This window comes from Colius striatus, chromosome 15 (assembly GCF_028858725.1).
Source record: "Colius striatus isolate bColStr4 chromosome 15, bColStr4.1.hap1, whole genome shotgun sequence".
Classification (NCBI taxonomy): Eukaryota; Metazoa; Chordata; class Aves; order Coliiformes; family Coliidae; genus Colius; species Colius striatus.
This window is the reverse complement of record NC_084773.1, coordinates 17,271,706-17,295,465: the sequence shown is the minus strand read 5'-3', so window position 1 is coordinate 17,295,465 and position 23,760 is coordinate 17,271,706. Positions and strand designations below refer to the sequence as shown.

Here is a 23,760-nt window from a genome sequence, read left to right as displayed (position 1 = left end):
GCTTGTCACCAGCTCCTAAATCACCACTTTTAAGATAACCCAAATGATGCTGACTTACCCAGAAGTGCTATGTTATAAGCTATGGCCTCTCAGGAGCAGCTTCAGAAGCAATCTAAGTACACCTGCAGTGGGGCGACAGGGGAGGCTGCAGGAGGTAACCTGGCAATGAAGCTGAGATGTTCCCTGGCAGTAAACCTGGGGATGTAAAACAATCTTTACTATCTGCAGAGCAAATTGAGAAGGGGAGCAGGGAGCCATCTCAGTGCAGCTTTACACTACATGAATTACAGAAGGAGAGAGTGAGGGAATAATTTGGGAATTAAAAAGCTTTAAGATGAGATGGAAAGTGGCATTTGAGCCAGGAAAGCAGGGAAGTGGAAGGGTGTTTAAATGATGCTAACAAAGCTTGAGGGATGGTGTGAGCAGGAGGGTTCCTCAATCACCCTGAGAGACTGCTGTGTGGAGGAGAGGAAAGAGGCAGCACAACTGTGGCCATACCTGGGATTCCTGCAGGAATGCTTTCCAAGGAGATATGGGAGAAACTGGGAGATGTTCCTCTCTATAAGGCAGTGAGAGACCAATGCCTTCAGTGGAGCTGTGACATTAGATCCAGCCCACTGCCATTGGACCAATGTCAACACTGGTGCAGGGCAGTGGGTTGGGAGATGCTGCAGCTTAGCGAGTGCAAGTTCACACCACAGGCAGGGACATCAGCAGCTTTGGTCTGACTGGTTTGGATCAAACTGTGGAAAGTATGGCAATACTAACCAGCTCAAGTCTGATCAGTTGCCAATAAATGGTAGCACAGCTGAGAAGACAGTCTGGATGTCACAACTGTCCTGGCAGTTGTCTTGGCAAGTACTGAGGGTCCCTGGCCAGCCTAGCATCGTTATCAAAGATGATTTAAATAAGTTAGTGGATTGGACTGGATTGTGCTGATGTCTTTATATTGTTATTGTGGACCATCAGCTGTCAACAAAGGAAAGTGTTTCTGAATAATATATTGGAGGCAGTTTGATTCTGTGGATAAAGTTGTCAACAGCAATGAAAAAAAACCCCTTCTGTCACATAATTAAAGAATTATGCCCCAGGAAATCAAATGCTCAAAGTCCACAACAATGATTTCAAACTTCCCAGCTCAGGCTTAGGACTTATTCATTTGAGGAGAGAGGTGAGAAAGAAAGAAAGCAAAACTGATGAGGAAAAGGTACTGCATGTGTTAATGTTGCATGGTGGGGCAAGCAGCTGGCGGAAGAGATGCTCATCTTGGAAGGAACTGGGAGTGGGTATCCCCTGGGCGTTCAGGCCAGGCAGGCGCAGGTGTGGGGGATGTGTGCTGACATCTGAACACAAAATGAAAAATCACCTCTTGCAGAACCTGATGAGCAGCTGAGGAAGCTCCACTGTGCAAGCCCAGTTAGGCTCACTAAGTCTGTAAGAAATGGAGACATAAATCAACACAATAAAATCCGATGCAGCAGACCTGCATGGCTGTTGTGGCACTGGATTATTTTGCACGTTGGATTCTGCTGGCATTCTTGAGACCAGTGAGGATGTGCAATTCAAAGACCTGTGAAGAATGAATTCTCAGGTGTGGGAAACACTGAATGACCATCTGAATGTGTCCCACAGTAAACCTCTTCATACTGTCTTAAATGAGGTGACCTTTTCCCTGCAGGAAATGATTTACAGCACATGGTGCCATGTGACAACATTGTTTTCACACTGCTGGCACCTATTAGAATGCCCCAGGAGCATCTGAGAGAGAGAAAGGAGGAGCACCCTCACCTTTGGGCAAAGACATCACTGGGCTGTGGCAGGACAGGAAATTAAAACATTCACTTGTCATCTTCCAAGTATGACGTGACCTCTGTATCATAGGAAGAAATCTACCCCATGAGGTTAAATCACTACTTATCTGCTTAATGTCAATCAGACATTAAGCAGATTGACTGGGAGATTTGATTTGTTTATTTTTAAATGGAAACCCAAACAACTTAATACTCCTTCACAACTTAATCTGCTGGCAGGCTGGGTATCCAATTTATTGTGGGTTTTTACCTATTTATTTGTGACTGGTTTTGCCTCCTGTGGCACATGGATTCCTATGGGAGTGAATGCTCTGTAACTGGGCTGTTAAAGCAATGGATGAACCCACACAGAGATTATCCTTGGTGTATAGCCATCTGCATTGACTACATGGACTTTAACAGCAATTTTTCAGCATAGGCTCTTGTGGATTATCTGCATGCTTCAGTAAATACAAATCAACTTTAGTTAAGGTTAAGACACAACAATTTCCATGTCTGGAAAGTGTACAATCATTAACAGAAAAAAAGCAGTGAAGTGGCATACAGGTTACAAGGTATAGTCAGCAACTGGAATAAATGGTTATGCATGAAAAATACTGGAATTGGGAACTCTTTAGGGTTTAAGAAAGCAGAAAATGTAGACCTAAGATGGTATTCATTACACACAACCCAAACTGTTCTAATCCTTTCCCATGAAATTGTCATCTTCTAAGCTGTGGCATGTTAAGTATACCTAAGAAATAAAGCTGATTTAATACCCTTTTATACATCTGTACTCCTGAAATGAAGGACAGTGGGTTGCTACCTCACTTTTGATCTAGGTTCTTGACTAGTTTGGTGCAGCTAAAGGAGGTTAGAGAGGCACTAGCAAGGACCTGATGACAATTTAATCGCTGTGATGATTACCATGTGGTAATTAAAGGCTTGCTGCTGTGAGACGCTGCATATTTCCACTGCCTTCACAGATGAGTTTTTCTACTGGTAGCAGATAGTCTTTTCTAAATGTGCAGGGTGGGATTTTCAAAAGTATGTATAGGAGCCCAGGCAACTTGAGTTTTAATGAGGCAGGCATTTGTGGAGAATTTTTGGAAGCCGCATCATGTTGTAGTCAGATCAGAGCTTTGGTTAGTTTGTTTATACAGAATAAACAGATGCAAATGCTGCTCCTCTTCTAGACATAAACATCTATCAAATCCAGTGTTCCATGCTAACCTGCAGGGACCAGAAAAAAACAAAAACAACAAACATACCTTTCTTCTGATTTTAAACTCTCTTCTCAATTGCAGGAAGAGAAGAAAATGAGGCATATTCTAGTTGAGGCAGCCTCTTTGCAATGCCTCCCATCTCTGTGAAGTAGTTACACTGCCTGAAAGTCAGATGTTAAAAATCATAGCTGGCTTTAAGGTTTCTTCCTACTGCAGCCTACCATGTCCCTGGGCCATTCTCATACACAGGTGCCTTCTGTATTATCTAAACCCTCTCTGCTACATCCTTTTCTGACTTCTTGAAACCTCCTAGAAGTGGAGGTGCCTACACTATCATTGAATGGAGATGAGTACCTCCAGACAGTGCAGAGTCTGTTATAACTGTGGATCAAGCTTTAAAATCACTGTATGAAATTGTGTGGGATTGTTTTGAAAGGGTCTCTAACGAGGCCCCCAAGAGCACTATTAATGGACCTGAGCAACCAGCCTCACCTGGTGCCTTCACCCACTCCCATGGGCTCATGAGACTACTTAAACTCAGCTGGGGTCACTTATTCTTTTTCTTGAGGCATGTTGGAGTAGTACTGGCTTCTCTCTCTCAGCTACCTTTGGCTGAATGCTCTGCCACAAAGACTGAATTCCTTGTTTGGCCATGGACCTACTTGCTCTATGAATTGGCTTTGTGATTTGGATTGACTCCTGGAGCTGGTCACCAGCTCTGGGCCTGTCTTGCTCACATTCTACATGGCTGAAGCCTGTTCTATGCTCTGTGCTATGTCCCTTGGGGATCTGCTGTCCCTCTCAGCTCCCTGATGGTCTCTCTGCTGAAGGTAAGAGCAGTCATTTTTTCCTCAGTGAACACTTTACTAACTTGTTCTTTAAGAACTATAGAGTTAGTTTTGATGCTACTGTGCTATAGAAGCGAGGTTTTGAGCATGTGTTGCTGATGCAATGTCTGGAGGCATCCTAGAGTTTGGCTTATTTAGTGGCTTTGGAAAGCTTCAGGAAGTTATATGGCATTCTCCTTTAAATCACAGATGGGTTTCACGATGGACATTTTTGCAGGCTCTGTCCTTTGATATATGGAGAGGTCAAGACGCTCCATGAGTGTAATTGCATAGTTGTCTCATTCACCAGAAGTCATTTCAGAGTACCCATGGAGAGCACTCTGGAGGCTGAGAGCAGTAATGGAAGGTCAGCAAGTTCATTTTAGATGGCTGAGGGTCAGAGTCTGGTCTAGGTTGCATTACTGAAGAGACAGAGCAAATCTCATGGGCTAAATGTCACTATTCCTCCTTGACACCAGCACAGTGAAACTGTAATGTACCCTTCAGAGCTGTTTCAGCTCTTAGGATCAAATAAACAGGATCCAACAAGCAAGACTTTGTCAGAGTTATGTCCAGTGACCCTCTTGTAGTATTTTTAGCTGGTTAAATGCCTCTAGTGTTAGGTTATTTTCCATCTTAATGTGTCTTCCTAGACTGGCTGGTGGAAAGGCAAAACAAAAAGCCTTCACATCAAACCCCCATGTAGCCATCAAGATATGCCTGACAGCTACCAGAGTAACTGTGCCTCTGGTTTATGGCTGTCAGATGGGCCTGGAGATAGAAGCAAAGCAGTCATAAGTTCTGATCCTGATATAGAACTAAAATAAGTGTAAAGCTGGTTTTTTTTTTCTTGATGCATCAGGAAAAAGTTTGCCAGCCCTTCCCTGGCGAGCAGACAGAATCCCAGGGCAGTCAAGTGGTGGAGACAGATGTAAAATGTCCTCTTAAAAGAGAAACTAATAGGAGAAGTTCTGTAAGCATTTATTTTATGGTAGGAGGGGAACTTAAACACAAAATCTTGCAAGCAGCCTCTCTCCCTTGCATCCCCAAAGTGCTGCAGCTCCAGCTTCTATAGCTCCAGGTGTGTGTACCATGGCTGTCCTTGCAGCTCGCCCTGCCCATCCATGAGTGAGCCTCTAGCAGACCACTGCTTCAGGGCTAGTGAAAGAGCTCTTCCAGAGCCTCATTTTATTAGCCTCATATACTGGAGTAGTCAATAGTGGGTGTGATTGATGTTTGGGTCTCAGCTAGAGTTCAAAATATGTAGTTTAGCAAGGACAGAAAATGAAAAGAGGTAAAGTCCTGGAGGCATTTTAAGCTGAAGACACACAGAAAGTGTGTGTGTGTGAATGGAATTGTGAGGAGGTCTGGGACTTGGGAGTGTAGCTTCCTTGCCAGTGAATCTCTTCCCTTTGCTGATTTTCAGCTATATTCACCTATAAAAAATAAGGAAAGCTGCTGACACTTATCTTTGTAATATGCCTTTGGATCTCCTGATGAGACAGAGTAGTGTTTTTATTAATACAGAGCAAAGTGTATAGGTCCCCTTGGCACTAGAAGGCTAGATTTTAAATGGTTTGGATAAGGTTTTGAAACACAGAGGATGTAACTTGGATCTTCAGGGGCTAATATAACTCCAGGAGCAAACGGGGCAACTGTTTTGTAAGTGTATCTTTAAAAACTAGTGAATGTTGGAACCATTCTGAATGCATGTCTCTATCAGGAATATCAATGTGAAAACTCTTGGCAAATTCTGATTAGATATGAATACATAGGGATGTAACCAAATGCTCAGAAGCAAAATCCTGCCTAGTATTAATGGTCCTACAAGATAGGAGTGTATCCTCTGGAACGACATATTCTTGCTCAACAGTGTTTAGGAGACCCATAGGAATCACTGGGTGAAATATTATGGCCTGTGGAGTGGCAGGTGGAATAAGTGACTGTAATGAGCCACTTTGCACTTTGTAATCTACTTTTAATTCCATGGGAACAATGATAGGATCGGTGAATAATGAAGCAGGAGAAATGCAAGAAAAGCCCAGTAGATTGTGCTATCAGCCATCAGAATAACCATCATTTCTCTGAGAGTGGTTTCAGTGATAAGAGGAGTAACACTCATACCTTCAGCTTGTTTTCTCTTGTTATTATTGAGCATAGATAAAGAGAAGGACTGTGAGAGCTTATGTAGGACCTGGATGTGTTTCTTGTCTTGCTGTTAACCTGCAGGTCTGCTTCTTATTTAGGAACTAGGAAAATTAAAGGGCCCTAAAACCCTCAAATTTGAAAAATCATTTATCTCTTCCTGCAGACTTCAGTTGCAGTTTCAGAGCTCAGCTGTTGTCAGGAGAGAGCATCTCATCTGTGATCTAAATGGATTATATGGGTAGATGGAATAGATTACCTGCGCATCCACTCTTTGAGCTTGCAGTGGATGCTATGAGTGAAACTCGGGTTCCCTCATCTAATTTCAGTCCCTTGGCATCAAAGTCAGTCTGTCTAGAGGATGGAAAAGTGGGATTTAATACTTTCTATAATATGAGGAGGTTGTAACTGGCACTGGGATACTGAGTATGAGCATCATTCATCACATGTAGGAAGGGCTAATGGTTACAGGGATTACCATTTCTAATTGCCTTTCTAGTATTTTAGCTGAAAGCCTGCTAACAAAACCACACTTAAATGAGAACTGAAGGTTGTGCAGCAATATTTAAGAGATTATTTACTGATGGACATAGTTAGCAACCCCAGTTTTAAGTAACATCTTATTGATAGAGCTTAGTGCCTTAGAATGGCATCAATGTATCTAAATATTAGAGGTAACTCACATAATTTGGAAACTTGCAAGTTTGAACCATGAGCTGCTTAAAGCATAGATATAGGCAAGATGGATTTTGAAGGTTGTATTTGGGCACATAATTTAATATCAAGCAGGAATGTGATCTGTTTCACTTCTGTTTGAGACTGGGCACAGCCCAAGAAGTTCAGGTCCTTGTCTTGTACACAGGCTTTGAAAGTGCTGTAGCTTTAACACTTCAAATGATGTGCCAAAAGCCCTTTTGGTTCATGTCAATGAGAAGGGGCATTATTGAAACTGGTCAGGATATCAGGAATTATCTCAATAACCAATAAAATCCTTATTCCCAGTGATACTCCAACATCTGTTAGAGAATCTTCATTTCACAGGTCTCATTTCAGCTACAAATAAGGCAGGAAAGACTCTTTGAAGAGTAAGAAAACACTCTTGGTACAGGAAGGTTTCTCTTGCAGGTGGTTGCCAGTGCTGAGTGCATCCCACACTCTTTATTTGATATCTGGTGTTAAGGGAACCAGCTTGAAACAAGATAAACAGTAACATGTTAATTGTTTTGGACAATACCCAAGGACCTTTTCCTGGAAATAGAGCAGAGGTGTGTAATGGGACAAGGTGGAAGAAGACACTTCAGCCCTGTCAAGCTTTGTGAAAGTGGCTGGTGCAAGCAGGCTGCTCACATCAGGGATGCGCTGATGCCCCAGGAGCCCTGCTGAAAACTGAGATGAAGCCTGTATTTGCTGAGTTTGGACCTTGGACTTGAATCCTGTCATCTAGAAGTTGGCCTTGTAAAGAGTTTCTCAGGACTCTGGTCTGCTGGTGTATTTTTAAAACAGCATTTTGTGTGTGTTGGCAGTTAAGGTAAATGACATCATTTTAGTCTATCTTTCTGCATTTTATTTAGCTCATTTCCTTTTTTAAAAATATACCAGTGTTGACTAGTCAACGATAAACATCTGACAAGAGATGAAAACCAGCAACCTCTTGTCTTCCACTTCTTCATTTAAACCACATCAGCCACGTCAAACCACACAAATAGATGCTGCTTGCAAAAGGTCTTGATGAGGAAGACTCCAGAATATTGAGGAGAAGCAAAAGAAGGGAAGTGGGAAGGATGGGGAGGCTTTAACTTCCTTTTCTTGTGTGGGAGAGGGTTGTACTCAGGAGAGTGACCAGGCTGTCAGCCTCACTGAGCTCTGTAACAGCTCTCTGAAGCTCTTGTCTGCTCTGGAGGCTCCAGTCCTCTTCATGAGGAAAAGAAATCACTTTGCAGAAGCACAGAAGGAAGATGTAGGGTAAAAACCTCTCTATACAGCTCAGCAGATCTGTTCTGAAATCATAGTAGTTGAGAGCATCCAAATTGGTTTTCAGGATTGAGCAGGTTTTAGAATCTGCACATTCACAATAGGTGTCTTGTGGCATTTCTGGAGTTTATGTGAGATGGATCTGTGGGATGTGGGATGTGAGATGGATCTGTGGGAATCTGAGCTTGACTATAGTCTGCCTTGGATTGTTTGTAACATATTATGGGCTTGTACTGTAAAGGTTTATGCACAGAATTGAAACTCCATCACTTGCTTGCAATGTGAATATGGGTCAGTTCAAGCTGTTTGCTATCATTTTCTTCTGGGGATTTGTGCTCCACACCTGTGAGTAGGTGTACAGCTCCAGCATATGAACATTTGTCTCAGCTTTAGGACAAAATCAGCCAACTTAGCTGAAACAAAGGAAAAAAGAACATGTTCAGTTAAGCTGGCCAGCTTTGATCTGTAAGGAAGAAATCTCCATCCATGGAAAGAGGTTTACTGCTGGAGTGATAGTACTTTTTCTAGCTCCAGAAGAACCTGAAAGGTAATTTCTGACACCAGCCTGAACAACTTTTCCCCTAAAGCCCCCAAAACCTGGATATCTGCTGCCAGCACACCTGGGTAAAGATTGGTATGAAATACAGTGAGCCTGTGTCTTACTCTCTCTCAGGTGATGCTCATTTTAGGATCTGTATGTCAGTGCCAAACTACATAAACAGCTTGGTTTTATTGGGGTTTCCCAGAAGAATGCAATGGGTTAGACTAGTAGTCCATTTAGCCTGGCACTGCATTGTTCATACTAAATAATAAATGATCCCTACTCTGGCAGTTTGTTCAGATTACATCAGTGGTAGATCTCAGCAGAGAGGCAAAGTACCTTTTTAAACATTAATATTCCTCTTTTGCTATAAAAGTACTTTGCAAAGAGCTATGGTCAGTGCTGGGGTCTAACTTTCACACAAGTAGCATAAGCCCAGCCATTTTGCACAAAGCTCTTTAACCCAGTCTGGCTCTCATGTCCATAGGCTTTACATATTTACTTAAGAAGTTGACATCCAAAAACAATGTTTCAGGGCTAGGAACGCAAGGGTTTTGTTTTGGACTGCCAAACCTTCAGGAAATAGAAATGTTGACTAATTGTGCTGCAATGCATTGAATCTCTTGAGTGTTGAATGGTGTAAACAGCTGCTGTTGGCCAAGGAAGGCAAAAGAACTTAAGAATCAAGTCCTACATCATGGACTAGATGTGGATTTTCTCACCAAACCTGAGGTTATTTCATGTGAGACATGGAATGTGAGCTACCTTGGTTGAAAGCAGGAAAAATTCTTTGTGGCTTACTGTGAGATTCCAGGTAAACTACATCTCCAGGTTCCTCACTCTATGCTTCATTTGTCTGGCCTCTGCTCCTGAAGGCAAGAGACCTTGTGGTCTACATCCCTTCATCAGTCATGTCAGGAAGCCTCTGCTGTCCAGCAGTGCTATCACTCATTTTCTGTACATAAGTTGGTTCAGGTGCACATGCACTCCTTTATTCAAGCTTTTGATTTTATTATAATACAGCTATAAACCAGATAGAAAGCATTTACTTCAGCTGCTATAAATATCAGCTGACCTTCCCTGTCCTAAGTAAGCTCATTCCTCTGTCCCTGGGCTTTGATTTAGGATTATTTGTGGGAGGCAAATGGATGCTTATGTCCCATCAAAATATGTGTCAGTGTAATTTCCCTTAATGAAGTATTACACGCAAGAGGGAGGGTATGGTGGATTTGAACTGTTGTAGTAGATGGTGTTAGAGATTATTTTGATATAGAATGATTTTATTAGGGAGATTGCAGAGTGGTGGTTCATCTTCTGCAGCACAGAGCCTGCTGGGGCATTGGCTTTGATGGTAACTGGAAACTAAGCAGGGATGAGATTGCTAGTACAGAGGTACACATAGCTAGAATAATCTATTTCTAGGGAGCAGATAAACTATGACATGAATATGCAGGAAACTTGTGAGGTCCTGTGAGTAAAGGAGGCAGAAAGAAAGGGTTTGTTTGCAAGATGCAGAGTGTATAGAATTAAGTTTCAGAGGATGATGTGCAAAATTTGCTGACCAGAAGTTGTTATTGCCTTGCTCTTGTGGCAACTTGGAGCGGAAGAGGCAAATGTTGCCTGTGGGGAAACATCTAAGAGCACGTCTCAGTCTCCAAACCACAGGCCCAGAGGAACTGAAGGAAATAAAAACCCAAAAAACTCAGATGGCAGCAAAAACCAGGTGTGAGAGCCCTCATGGTGTAAACAGAAAGGAGGGAGGAGACACAGGGGAAAGATCTGGATGAACAGCATTAGTGTGATTGCAGTAAGTACCAGGAGAGCAGGAACAGATCAGGGCTAAAATGGCATGGGTGCAACATAGCCAAGGAACCCTGCACAAATGTGGATGGAGATGTATGCAAAACCAAGTGAGTCAAGCTGTGTTTGTTACTCTAAGAAAAGCATCAAGTAGTTTGGCACTGTAGTCTGTGAATGTGAAAAATAGGAAGATTTAGTGTTGCTGAGATTAATAACAATTGATACAAGATTGAGGTGGGTGGAATTTCTATTTATCTAGGAGGATCTTGTTAATTTATTTAACCAAAATTAAGAAGATCCCAAGGATTTGTGGAGCCCCTGCAGAAATAACAGCACACTTAGAGTTAATTTCTTCCCCACACAAGTGCTGTTTTAGCTGCAGTGATTTGCTGAGTGGAATATACAGGACTTGTGGTGCTGCTCATTTCAAAGCCTGGTTTCTAAAATCATTCACTAGCACCTCCAGTTTATCTACCAACCCTCAAACAATAGCCGAACTGCTATTCATTACCGTGCATCTCCATACGGTAATTGGAAGGCTGCATTTGTGACATGCCAGCATGGATATTCTTGAACTCATCTTATTGTTCTGTTTTACACGGCAGAGATGACAAAGGGCTCTTACGAACAGAGATAGATGGATTTATGCAAACACGGGGCAATGGGAAGGAGGCTGGAGAAATCTCCGTGCATCACCTAGGAGGAGATGGCACACGTCTTCTGCCGATGTTGTGAATTGCAGCTGGAGTAAATCAAAAGCAGTGGGAGGACCCACAGGGCTCCGGGGCAGCCGGCCCGGGGAGCTGCCGGCGTTGACAGCTCCTGTTTGTGGAGAGCGGGACTGGACACGTCCCTTCTGCTCCGGCTGCTGCCGAAGTTGAGGAGGATGCTCTAACTTGCTGGCGTCCCCTCCCGCGCAGGGCGGCAGCTTCGGGAGAGGTGAGCTCGGGTCCGCACGGACACACGCACGGATGTAAACACGGCTTGAGCATCCATTGCCACCGGCTCTTGCGCGGCTGGGAGTGGCTGCGGGTCCGTTCGTCCCCCTCCTCTCACCCCCCCACCCCGGGGAGCCGGCTAAGCCCTGCCCCCGCCGGGCTGCGGCGAGGAGCCGGGGGCGCAGGGGGGTGCGGGGCGGGCGGGGCTCGGCGGGCGGCCGCCGGCGGGGCTGCCCGCACGGCTCGGCGGAGCCCCGGCCGAGGTAAGGGCTGGGCGGGCAGCGCATTGTTCTCCGAACGGGGCCGGGGGGGCGGCTGGCGGCAGGGAGGGGCCGCCGTTCACAGCGGGCGGCGGGGGGATGCGAGGCGCGGGGCAGGGGGGGATCGGCGGGGTTCCCCCGCCGTGACAGCGCGAGTGGTGATGAGGGAAACCGCGGGGCCGCACCCACGCGAGATGGGGGTGGGTGCCGGGGTCTCCTCATCCACTCTGGTCTCTGCCCGCACGCCCCGTCTCCCGCAGCCCGCTCGGTTCAAGTTGGGTGTCTGGCGGAGCAAGGGAAGCGCTCGGGAGGATGAAATTCCCCGTGGGGCGTAGAGGAGGATGGAGCGTGGCCGCTCTGGCGTGGGCGATGCCAAACATTCGCTCGCCTTCAGACAATGGGTGCTGTTAGTAGACTGAGGGGTCCGGGAAGTATTTCAACCCCAACTTAGTCTGCCAAACAGGAGGGGATCCACCGGCGTTGTCATCCTGCCCTTTTCTGTTAAGAAAGGAGGCAGCTCTGTGTTCAGCCACAGCACAGGGTCTCTCCAGGGCTGCGAAGGGGCTCGTCTGGACAGACACACATCCCCGCCGGACCGAGGCCCCGCCGAGGAAGCCCAGGGCGCTTCCTCTGCCTTTGTTACACTTGTTTTGCCTTCCCGGCTTGGCCTTGCATCCCTCCCTCTTGCCTGGAACGGTCTCTTTCCCGGTATTGTTCTCCCTCTGTTTCCTCTCGCCTCTCTCTTCCTCCGTACCTGCCGGTCCTCTGCAGACATGATACCTTGACACGCATTTTCTCTATCCCCTTGAGAGTTTTAAGACCAGAGCCTACCTATTTTGAGGAAATGAATCTTTTTCCCTGAGTGTAACAGCCATGTTTCAGTTTGACTTGTATTGTCTTTGCACGGGTTTGAACTAAATTGAAATGAAGTTCACTTTGAACCTGCTACATGGTAAGGATGAGATATCTGGTTGCCTGCACCACTTGATATCAGTTACTCTGCTGGGCACTGAGTGCTTGTAGGCTGGGCTTTCTAACCCAGTCATTGATGCAGTGTAAAATAATATAATGCTTTGCCTTTGACCTCACTGCTCCCTTATTGTTTTATACATGGGACTAGATGGTCCTTGGCTAAATGTTGCTCCATTGAATGCAGTGGAAGACTGTTATGCTCATCATACTGTTCCTGGATGAGAGTTTTGGAGTGCCTGTAGTGGTCAGAGGATGAGATCTAGGGAGAGGCCAGGTTAGGAGCTGCTTGGAACAGTCTCCATCCCCTGCAGTGTGTTGGTTTTTAGTCTTAAATCCATTTGTAAGTGTTTGTCTGTCTCTGGAGCAGAGGACAGCGCATAGCTGCTGTCTGGGAAACTTGTTGGCTTTTCCTTTAGGGAATGGTGTTCTTTAAGCTCTGCCTCTTAGCATTTTGCCTAATGGGAAGCAAAGAGCAGCTGAGCTCATTCTGGATACTCTTGCAGGGTTCCCTATAGCCGCAGTGAAACAGTCAAGTCTTTAATCAATTTTTACTTGGCTATAACTTGGGAAATCTTTGAGCAGCTGCAGGGGCACTGGCCGGAGAGCTGTGGCTGCAGGCTGGGGAAGACTGCAGTGCTCTGGTTATGCCTGGCTTGTACAGAGGCAGGAACATACATTTAGGAAAATGCAGCTATTGTCACTTTTGCTCTCCACTTTTAAAAAATTATTATAAAAGTTATCTTTTTCTCCTTTTCTTCTAAGAGCTTACCCTGAAGAAGTTAGCAACGTTTGCCTTAAAGATTTGTATTCCCTGCAACTGCACACATCTCAGGGTTTGGTCTGTTTTATAGAGATTCATCTTGTTGATTCCTATAGACTTGCATGGGTGCAGCTATGTCAGACTTGACCTTTATAATTTGGTTCTGATGTATTAAACTTGTCAAAACCCTTATTAAGAACGTGCATTTCAGTCTATTAGAAATACGTGTGTTGTCTTAGCCAAAAGATGGGAATTGTACAGAGAATATTCAGTGTATTAACAAGCCCTGGAATCCTCTAATTTTGAAAACATGACAGGAGAGAATGAGCCTCTAAAGTCTAACATGCAGGAGATCGTTTTTTTTCCATGGTTTACAGTGCAGATACTGGGTTTGTATTCACTGAAACTGGGGTGTTATGTGGCTGGTGACATGAGTTACCCAGAGTAAAGGCTGTGAATGCATCTCAGCTACAGAAATCAGGGCTTTCCTAGGCTTTGTGTTGTAACATTGAAAACAAAACTCAACACTTTACCTATAACATTTTCAGTAAATGTTTTTTGGTTCAATCTTGTGAAGTGTGCTATGGAAAGACTCCTTTGAGTGTGGCGCTGTTACCACTGTGGGACTCGGTGTGGCTATGGATGGGCATTCTTGCTACAGGCCAGTCTGCTCTTAGCTTCTGGTAATGAAAGCAGCAGAAGGTAAAAAGGAGGCCCACTGCAGGGCTTCTGTAGTTTTTCAAAGAGCTCTTGCATATTGTCTGTATCCTATTTTCTTCTTCCAATGCTTTTAGCATCCACTGAATAGCAAAGAGGAGGGAGGAAAGGACCTGCATAAATGGTATATTCCAAGGACTCTGTGCCTGTTGCACCTTCCCAGGGAAATGGTGGGCCAATGTGTCCAATCCATTTGCAAGTAGTAGTATAAATTAAAGCTGGGGGATAAACAGGTTAGAAGGTTAATGAGATGTCTGAACTTAATTGATTTTCCATACAAATTGACTATAATGTCTTTTGTTTGCTTTCCACCCCCTCCCTGGGATACTGGTTACAGCAGTTACATGAATACAAGGAGTAGCAAAAGGGATAGAAAGTCACATCTTTTTGGAAATCATGGCTGGGAAACCTTGTTCATGCTCCCTGGGACAGGCTGACATGATTATGGTTTTATTTTTGGACAGAGTAAGGTAGCTCTGAATTAGGACACTGCACTCTGTGTCTTCTGGGTCTCAGTACCTTGGAGTTTTGGTGATCCTTGAGCCACAGACAGCAGTGTGCTCTGGCTGTCATGCAGAATGGGACAGTCCCAGAGTCAATAGACTGTTATTTAGAGCTGGTGGTGTGAGGCTAACTTAGGAAGACCAGTAGAGGATGAACTAGATGCGGTATGAAATGATTTCTAGGCTGTAAAACTATCAGGCAGCATCCTAGTCAGAGCGGCACTGCTCTTTTCAGATAAGTCTGTGCCTGACATTAAAATCTGGAGTAGCAAAGCTGAAGGAGGAGGATGGCTAACCAAAGGTGTTGCCTTTAGTCATCTGAGAGGAAGTGCCTTACTCACACTCAGATAAATGAAAAGATGCTCAGGCACAGCCAGCCCAGAGAAGCAGCATGCAGGGCGAGGAGCCAACTTTGGAGATGTTCTTGGACACCTCCTCCAAGAGTGGAATGGGGAAAGAAAGATTTAGTGTGTTCAAACTACATGGCAATAAAAGTTAGAGCTCTTCCTTAGCTTATTTGCTATGAGACCTTGTGGTTAAACCATGTTTCAGACTTCTCCTCTTGGATTATATATCAAAACCTGAAAAATAAAGTAGCAAGTGCTCTAAGGGGCTAATACTAGGTTTTGACTTGTGTTCTGTTTGTTTTTTTTCCTATCTGGAGTACCACAGTGAAATGATTTTTGTGCTTAACATGGAAATTGATTGCAGAGTGAATGTGAAGAGTTGCCTGCAGACAGCAGTTTTCATAAGGCAGCTGGATTTTGGTTTAAGGGTTTCTGAGCAGCCAAGGGCAGCTGTAGAGCATGCACAGCCACACAAGAGAAAGATCAGGCTTTTTAGATCACTACATCATTGCAGGAAGGTCTTGATTGATGCGAAGCTTGGGCTTGGCACCTCTGCATTTGTAATCAGGCTTCAGATAAACCAGCACATGCCATATGCTGCAAGATTGGTCAATACTTAAAACTATTTGCTGAGAATATGATTAAGTCAAGGGCCGGGTGCAATAAGTAGGTCGCTGGGCATCACAGATAAATGAGCTCTGTCCTTATCTTGTGAACATCACCAGTGGTATTGCATGACAATGTTTAGTTGTAGGAACAATTCCTTGGCCAGCTTAGAGCATGTTTATCTATTTTTTAACAGGCTAAGCAGTTTGCATCCAATGTAATGGTGAAAAGCCAGAGGCAAAGCCACTGTTGTTTGGTTGCAGCCATTTCAAAGCATTAAGCCTTCCTCTTGCCTCCAGTCATAATGCATCAGTGCCTTCTGCAATAGTTAACACTGTGGCTAAATGGTATAGGTTTTGGAAAGAAGAGATCTTTGTTTTCTTTTACTATTTAAAGCAACAAAACAAACCATCAAACCCTAGTTGCTTCAGAATTGTAGTAATTTCTGGAAAACACAGACTTCACATTGAATACATGCAAACTGTCATTTCAGACCATTGTTTTCTCTGTGGTCTGTTACAGGGTGAAGTCAGAAAAGAGGCCATCACTAAAAGTATATCCTTCTTTGTTCAGAGACAAAACCCCTAATAGCTTGGCTGTGCATAGAGCTGACAGGAGCTTCAGACAGACAAAACACCAGTGTGGAGGAAGGGAAGATGCTGAAGGGGGAGAAGAAATTCAATTCCACCAGAGTTGTTTTGTTAGTTACCTGTTACTTTAACAAACTATTTACAAACATTGTTATCCAAGAATCTTTACCAAGATGCTCCAGAACTGGAAGACGTGAAGCCCTGATCTACCTGGACCTTCTCATTCCTTTGCCATGACAAGATTGTTCATTACTACACTTCTGTAGTCCAAAGTTGAGGTTATTCCCAACCCTTTAGATAAGTTTTGAGATCATATGGTCTGATCACTGAGCCAAAAGAATCTTTTCAGTTGCTGCTTGTTGGTCTTGCAGCATGCAGGTGATCAGTTCAAACTATCACAGCCTGGTTATGCTCTGTCATGCCTTCACAGTGGGAGATGGGTATCTATACCCATTCCTTTATGTACTTTGTGTGACATACCACCTCTGGAGGCAGTGGAGTGCTAAATGCATAGGTTACATGAACACAATTACTGCATCTGTCTGAATGCTTCTACTTGGAAGTTATGGAAAGCAGATGTACATGTGCTCAGTAGCTTTGTGCAGGACAGCTGGGACTGCATCAAACTGGTAAAGGAAGCACTTCTTATAAAAGGCAAAATGGCTTATATCTCAAAGGGATTTTTTTAAAGGAAGGTGTGTGCAAGATTAAATCTTGACATGGTCTGTCATAATACTGTCCCTGAAGGTAATGATGAGAAATTTGTGTTTGGAGCTTGGGAAGCCTCTCCAAAGTGTTCCCAGTGCACAGAGAGCTGCAGTTGCCTAACAATTTGGCAGTGTTCTCCTTACTTTCTTCTGACCTTCTTTACTTACTCTATTTTAGTTTATACTTCTGTTTCTACTTTAGAAAACAAACTACAAAGCCCTCTGGATTGCAGATACAGCAATTTAAGCATATTTAACTGTGACACTGAGTTCCCTCTTGTGCATAGTACGAAGGAAGTGTCTTTGTTTGTGAGAATGCTGCCTGAGTGCAGGGCTTGGCTAAAAGCAACTTTTAAATGACCAAAAATGTAATAATACTCTTTCAGTGAACTAATGGCCCCACATAGGACAGCTGCATATGGAGCAGAAAGGTGAAGCGTGGGAAATGTAGAAGGATGTGCTGCAGTAGGAGGCTTTCTAATCGGTACCACATTAGTCAGTTTTACAAAATAGACTCTTTTACATCACTTGTTCCTCCTCCAGTGTCAAATGGTTAGCAGAGAGTTGATAGAATCTAGTGTTTTAGCAACTAAAATGCAACTGACGTTTATTGTAAGCACCCTTGATAGTGGGATGGAGAGATGTGTGTATGTCATGTCTAATCTGAGAGCTTCTCAATGCCTGGACTTGGTTCTTCCTTCTGTACTCAAAAGTGAATGTTTAAATCTAGAAAACAGAATTGTTTTCAAACTTTGCTGTTTTCTTGATCATCTTGGAAACCTGTTGCATCTCTGATTTTTACGGTCTGTGCTCTTGTGCAGAGGAGAAAGTTTGGAGAAACAACTTTTCCTAAACACTTCTGCAGCCCCACCTCATATTGCTTATATGGGAGGCAGAAATGGGAAGCTCCAGGAGGTGCCTGTTTGGCAGTGTTGAGGCTGATGCATTATCTGGCATGAAGCAAGCAGTTATGTGCTTATCTGTCAGTATTTCCTAATGCTGACCATGTGAGGCTGCCTGTCTTGGCACCAGCATAACTCCCTTTCCATGTTTTAGCCTTCATTGCACTTAAAAGTAAATCATTGTAAGAGTTGGATGTGAGGATCTGCTGGAAAGGAGGGAGGTTTAACCTAATGACAGGTTTCCATGTAACAGAAAGTGAATTGAAGTTGAAATCTAGTGAGTGTGTCCTCATGAACCTCGATGTCCAGGGGACAGCAGCAAAATTGTAGATCTGTTTTTGGAGGCAATAGTGTGAACCTGATAGATATACTGGTGTCAAGGCTTCTTAAGTTGGTCACTAAGTGAATTGGTGATCATCCAGGGAAGGAGAGTAAAACAATGGGCTTTCTCAAATTGGCCTGGCAAGAAGTGTGGGGAAGGAAGGGGAGGTGTGAGTGCATACTGTGCATTAGTTCATATAATAAAACATCTTCTCCTGCAAACCTGGCTCATCTTTAAAAATATTAATGACTGCTGTTTCAGCATGACAGACTTGCAGAGATACTGTTGTGATGCACTACACTGCTTGTTTTCATGATCTTTAGGGATGGGGATTTCTTGGTGGTTCACCCCTAGTCAAGGTGACACGTGGATCAAAGCTGTGTGGGTACATGGTGGGTTTAGAAGGGAGAGGAAGAGTCTCCTGCATGTTTGTGTGTAATCTAGATGTATGTGGGAAAAAATCAAACTGATGGAAGAAGAAAACTGTAAAGAAGAAAGTTCAAGGTCCTGCCACGGTGTTTGGCACTTCAGATCTCAGCTTATCATTAAACAAGCTTTGTAACGAGTATTTTAATCCATCTTTAGAGCTTATGTAAGACTGGCTAAATAGTTTTTCCTATCTTCAACCCTGATTTGGAGTACATTGAAGATATCTTACTACCTGGAGTTAACTTGTCAACTTGATCCCTTCCACTTGGAGCTTTGGGGAGCGGGTGTTAGCAGAATAGTTTTTAACCCACTCACTCTCAGCCTGAATCTCTCTTTTAACCCAGCATGACTAGCTTTGTTGCTAAATGTCAGAAGCAGTTGTTACCAATGCATCAACATCTTGTCTTGCAGAAGTTACACCCTGTCGCAGAGTCATGTGCCTGTTGGGGCAAGCTGCACACCTCTTTTCCCAGTGAGAGCAATCGACTCTTCTACTTCTAACTCCCCCATCCTACTTGAATGGAGCCTGGGCTGTGCAGCAGCTGAGATACGGTATGTTTATTTAACTGCATTTGTGTGTGTCATCTTTGCTCTCGCCTAAACCATAGCTGCGTGGGATTCTAGTGGCACCAGGAATAAGTCTCCCAGTTTGCTTTAACAGTTGTTGTCTCCAGCTCTGCTGTTTAAGTACAGGGTGGCGGGTTGTGCAGTGTGGCAGACTGTGTGTCTGGCACTTCCTCTGCTAAGTTGTACTTGTTTGGTTTTGGTTTTACGTACGAGTGGTGTTCTGTAGTCCTGTCCTCCTAAAATAACATGTGAAAGAAAACAAGAGTAGGAACAGCTAGCCATGGGTGGGACTGAACTGGAAAAAGCAGCCAGAGGAGAAACAAAGGCGAGGGATGTTGAATGAGGTGGGGAGCAGCAAGTGAGGAAATACTGCAAGGGACGAACTGCTTGGCAGTTTATCCTTACTAGGTTTCACCCAGTGATTCCTGGTAAGTGGAAACTTCATCTGAGATTTGTTGTTTCAGACCATTGCTGTGTGAGTGTGTGCAGCCCTGCTGAAGGTGGAGGAGGATGTGAGGGGGGGGTGGGAGGTGAATGTATTTAGTGCTTTTATGATTGTCTCAGTAAAGAAAGATGTTGTGCCATTCCTTCCCCTTATTTTGCAAAAGTGTGAGGACAGACCTGGGACATGTGTTCTATTGTCTCAGTTGAGACCTGGACTAAAAACCACAGGGAGAGGTGCTGGCTGCCTGAGACAGGTAGGGGGGCAGGAGGCTGCAGCACCAGACTCATCTCCACTGAGCTTACCACTGCAGCTCTTACATGATGAGTCTCTTAGAGATGTGCCTCACGAAGGAGCAGTGATTGCAGGCTCAGATCTCTGCTTTGAAGTGCCAGGAATAGCATTTAATGGTTTTCTTTTTTTAATGTGCCAGTGACTTTTGTAGTTGTAATCTGACCTTTTAAATCTTACTACAAACTACTTGAGTCCCTAACTGGCTAACATGTAGGTGTGTTGACTTGGGTTGTAACAGCTAATCTTACACAACAGTGGGTGTAATTTACTCAGCAGTGAAGCTGTTGAGTGCCTTCAAGGCACAGTAGGGAGGTAGTAGGTTACTGGGGGAGGAGAAAGGTCAGAGACTGTTGTCTGACTGAGCTGTGTAGTTCTCCACACCCCTCCAACTGCAGCATAGTGGGACCTGGCCCTCTCACACCTGGACTGTAGGTATGAGCTTCCCCCTATCTGTGTGGTTTTGTAGCCTCAGGCTGCAAAGTGGTGCTGTACAGAACTGCCACATGTAACAAGGAAATAGCAAAGGAAGCTGTTTTCAAAAACTAAGATCCTGGTTCCTTTCTCACAGGAGGAGTCTTATTTGCTTCCTTGGAACTAGGGGAGGAGGTAAAGCCACAGGTATGAACTCCAACTTGGTTTTAGAAGAATACACTGGTGGAGCTAAGGTAGTTTCTACTGGTGACACCATGGGCAGTGCTGCTGAGTTGTTCCTGCAGTGCCCTGGTCACCTTATGAAACAAGTCAAGTAGATTTTTACACAGCAAACTGGAAAGAATAAGATGAAATGGGATGTTTTGTTTCCTGTGAGCTTCACACAGGACAGCGTGGCTTGCAGTTATAAAATACACCATATGTGTTTGTGCTGTATTTTATACTGAAGGGCTGTCCATGAAGCCTCACCAGGATGCCAAGATCATACTGTGCTTAAGATGAATTGCAATGGTAATTTATCTTCCTTTGCAGAACTTGTCTGAGTAAAAGTAGCATTCTGGATACTCCATGGCAGTAGTGCCAGACCTCTGGAGGTGTCAGGTTGTGTATGTGAATGCTGGATGGAGAGGAGGGGGGATCTCTGTCTCCAGCTGTTCTTCCCAGCACTCCCCAACCCTGTACCCTGGAGCCATCAAACTACAAGGACCCCTCAGGTCTGGGGAAGGGGTTCTGGGTGGCTCTGCTTTCTGAGGCAGATGGGAGTGGAAACTCCTGTTGTATAGGATAATGTCTGATAAGTCTCTTGGTACTGCTCTGCCCAAAGCAACTGATAACTCATTCTTCTGGAAAAGAATAAAAGGCTTGGGTGGAAGAGGTGGTGTCTGACTAGGAAAACTATAGTAGGTGAAACATAACACCTGTGTGCAGCCTGCTTTCTTCCTCTGGGGCTAAGACAGGTGTAAGAGTAGCTTTCAGCAGCAATACCTGTCACCTCGGGCTGCAGGGACTCTTATTTTAAGGCTGCACATGGCATTCAGTCTCTGAAATCAAAGGCTCTTGTGCAGATATTGCCTGGGTCCACACAACAAACACCACAGTCCCTCTGAGCTCAGAGGTCCCAGGGCCAGTCCTGACGCTGATTGGTTTACCATTGCCTATCCCCTAAAAATTGGAGAGGCTCATTTGGAGTTTTCTCATCTTAAATGGTTTCTTTAATCTGAGAAACCCAGGTTTGCAATTGGTACATTCATTTGTGAAGTCTGAGAAGTTCTGAGGTTTGTGACTTCCATTTCAGGGGATAACTGTGTGTGGAAGAGTAAAGAAAGTGAAAGGTTCACGTGCATAGGGAGAAAAATCATGGAATGCTATAAAGCCAAAGTGAAATCTGCCTGTATTTTCTTCAAGGAGTTGGAAAGATCTGCTTGAAATTCTTCTATGTTTCAGTGATCTCTTATGTGAGATGATTCTTGTAACTGCTGTGGTAGCTCCGAGACCAAATGATTGAGAGCTGCAATTCTGAGTGAAGAGTGGCTCTTCACAGCACAGCCAGGTCTGCAAAGGAACATCAAAGCAAGGGAGAAGGAGTGCAAAGAAACACTGTGCTGAATGCATGATGAGCACAAACATGAGGGCAGGAGAATATCAAGTAAGATGGGGTGGTAGCACTGAAAGCTGAAGAGGCATGGTACAAACCTGATTGGGATTGCCATGTGTTAGGGAATTCTTCAGATAATCTCTGCTGGGCCGCAGAATGATGGTTTGAAAAACTACTGGAAGAGTGTTCAGGGCAGACATGTGGTTTTAAAGCAGTTTTTAAGCTTGGAGCAAACACACCCATGGGATCCAAAGGGTGGAATTTGTTATGACTTTATGCAGTTCCTCCACACTAGTATCTTACTCCTAGTGATTGGTCTGGACTACAAGAAATAGATATGTAACTCTATGTCCCTGTGTAACTGTTTCAGTTGTCTTCTATTGTGACTGTGTGTTTTACTTGAACTTTTTTCTTTGTGCTGCATCCTGATGACCTGGTGGTGTGCCTAATGTGTTGGGTGAGGTATGGCACATAAGTCTGGTGGGGGGAAGGATTCAGAGGTGATTATCAATGCTGCTCTGTCCCTCTCAAGCACAAGAGTGTTTTGCATTTGCCACTTGTGCAATCATTTCAAGTAAGCAATTTCTCTGCAATTGTGACACCCATATCCAAGGAGAGTAAGAGAAGACAGGAAGAAAAAGCAAATTAAACTCGAATTTACCACTAAGCATTAAATTCTCAGTACTCATATGACAGTAATCTAACACTAGCTAAGTCTTCATTATCATAAAGCATAGTTCTTTACATACAGGACATTTTATCTGTTAGAACCTCCTGGCATGGTTACAGCTACCCTTTTTGTCTAAATAATAGTTTAGAGTAAGCATTTCCAGGGAGAAATGTATCTACTGTGAGGGTTTAAAGGTACCAATTAGCAGAGGACAAAATGAGCAAAGTCATGTGCTTGGTTTTAGTGAAAACCAGGCAGCAAGGCAGTAGCTGGACATTCTTGCAAACTCTGCTCCTGCAACTAGAATCCAAATTGCTTGAGTGAGTTGGTAGGAATGTGCTGGTATTTACCCAAATTTTGAAGAAGACACTTAGCAATGGAATGTGCTCTGCATGCTCACCATTCCACTGGGAAACTCTGCATAGAAAGCAAACCTCAAGCAAATATTTGGAGGGCCAGAAGGGGCTTCAAGAGAACAGCATGACCTAGAGATTGTAAGAAGAGCAAGTCATCCCCACATACTCTGTTGTCTTGTCGTCTCTGAAAGCTCCATCCCAACCAATGCTGCTGCCTGGGTGGTTACAATAAACCTCTTCATTTCAATATGTGTCTCTGAGTACCTGATATTCAGAATGGGATTAGGAGAGATGAATTGGTGCTGAAATGGTAATGACAGAAAGCAAACCTGTCTGACAGCATCTGCCCTGTGATCTTCTGAGAGCAGGTAAAAGGATCTGTAATTAACTTTTTGCAAGGGTGGGGCAGTGTTTTTGTGAAGAATTCATCTTGGAAAGTTACAGCATGAATTGTTATTGCCAGAGTTAAAGTAGCCTAATGAATTGCCATAAATTAACTCCTAGTCTATAGTGAGTACTGGGTTTAAGAAAAAAAAAAGCCATAATGTTTGCTGTGGGCTGAAGGGAGGCAGCTGATTTGGAAAAATGCTGAAGGTAACACAGAAGCAGGTTGGCTTTTAACTGGTGGTGTCAAAACCGTTCCAAAAGCTATTTACATTGTGTCTGTTTGGCTTTTCTGCCTCCTGTCCACATGAAACACCTTGGAGCTGGCTGGAGGCTCTGGTGCAGGCAGGATGAGCATGCTGTGGTTGCATGGGTCCCAGGCCAGTTACTCTTAATATTTTATCTGACCAGTTAAACTCCTGGAAGTTGCCCAAGTCAGAAGCACTTGGAGGCCTTTGTTTTATCTTTCAGCTTCCAAAACATTGGCAGTCACTTAGTTGGTGTTTTTGTGTGTGCAGAGTTGTATCAAACCTAGAGCAGTGGAAGCAGCAGTATGTTAGTCTTGTCTTGCATCATCCTCAGAGCTTGGTGCAAAGACTCTTGTTCCTAATTGCTATCATTGCAGGGGCACATTGTCTTCCTCTAACAGTGCTCAGTCAAACTGTCAT

At 44.1% G+C, this 23,760-nt stretch overlaps 1 protein-coding gene across 1 annotated transcript in view; it reads left to right on the top strand.

The window, feature by feature from the left end:
* The first annotated feature begins 11,475 nt into the window (after positions 1-11,475).
* The window catches only part of FRMD4B (FERM domain containing 4B), a 127,149-nt gene continuing 114,864 nt past the window's right edge, over positions 11,476-23,760 (top strand). Inside the window, exons 1-2 of the mRNA XM_062008400.1 lie at positions 11,476-11,501; positions 18,765-18,905. The gene's annotated coding sequence lies outside the window, so the exon portion shown is untranslated. The remainder of the gene's footprint in view (positions 11,502-18,764; positions 18,906-23,760) is intronic.